The sequence below is a fragment of the Pristiophorus japonicus genome, unplaced genomic scaffold (assembly GCF_044704955.1).
Source record: "Pristiophorus japonicus isolate sPriJap1 unplaced genomic scaffold, sPriJap1.hap1 HAP1_SCAFFOLD_60, whole genome shotgun sequence".
NCBI classification, from domain to species: Eukaryota; Metazoa; Chordata; class Chondrichthyes; family Pristiophoridae; genus Pristiophorus; species Pristiophorus japonicus.
The window spans coordinates 350022-351413 of record NW_027254509.1 but is presented as its reverse complement, the minus strand read 5'-3'; positions in this window follow the sequence as shown (position 1 = coordinate 351413).

Genomic DNA, 1392 nt, shown 5'->3' with positions numbered 1-1392 from the left:
GCTTAGAGGGGTGATGAAGGGGTTATTGGAGAGGGTGGAGCAAAACCAGGACGACCAAGCCAACCTCGGAAAGGAGGGTGCCAAAATCCAGCTGGATGGCATCTCAGTCCTGGAAGCTCACGCCAGAACCATCAATCACCTCATTGATAGAGAAAAGGAAGATACAGGGAAAGCAAAGACAGGGGCAACTCTGTCACGCTTATGGTTTGTGGATGGTGGGACAGATCCGCCATAATCTCGACCAGATTCAACGCGGGGAAGTACCCGATTGGATAGACAGTTCACATTTAGCTCAGTTGGCTAACCAAAGGGGGACATTGGATAATTGTACTCTGAAGGGACTGACCAGAGTATACCCAGAAATTCCAGATTGCCAGATGGGTAGGACTACCGGGATAGGGATAGTCCTGATGATCCCGATAGCCACGCCGGACTCAGGGCCGTTCCCCCTATACCAACGAGAGAATATCGGAATAATACGGGAAAATGTCTCCATACGCTACTACCTGACCACCACCTCTGCCGTTCGTCGAAACAACATACTTACCGGGATTTCCCTAGCAGATTGCAAGAAAAAGGGGGAAATCACAGTATGCCCTCAGCCGGTGGGCAGAGGGGAGCGAGACGAGTGCGGGTTTAACCGAACCGACGGGTGTGTACTAGAAATAGTGCCCGCACACATGCACTTCGCGAAGGCAGGCTACGGAGGGAAGGGAAGATACTGCATTTCTACTACTGAGCGTTCATTCCAGTATAATGACCTGCAGTGCCCTATACCACAGCCAAACTTTTGCTTTACACCACTACGACCTGTCGCGATCGGGCAAGCGCATATCACCCAGGTTAGGCGCCGGAAGTCCGAAGTTATTGAGGTAACCGATCAGCTCCATGATCATTTACAGGCTTATGATGAACCAGATCAGGTCCTTATCCCACATTTAACCGAAGTATTACGAGAGTTGAGGCTCAGAGTGGGTCAATCCGTAAAGCTCTACCACCAACTACAAACTAAAATCAAAGTACTGGAAGAAGATACCGAGGTAGACTTACAAAGTCAGAGTTGGTGGAGAAAGATCTGGGACTGGGGAATAAATGTGAACATCCACTCATGGATTCGAATAATTTCACATATATTGGCCGGGATACAATTGATCTTAGCAATAACATGGGGCAGAATTGCCTGCCAGGCATGCAGACACCACACACAACGAAGACGGACAAATCACCTTTCCCCGGTTACTAAACAAGCCTGTTTTATAAGGGGGTAGGAGGATTTGGCCTTTGTCAATTCGATTTAAGCAACCGGGACTCCTGAAAACGCGTGACTGGTCAGCACGTTGAGGCAGGGAGTATCGGGCCGTGCACAAGATCTAATAAAGGCCAAAGATCGGT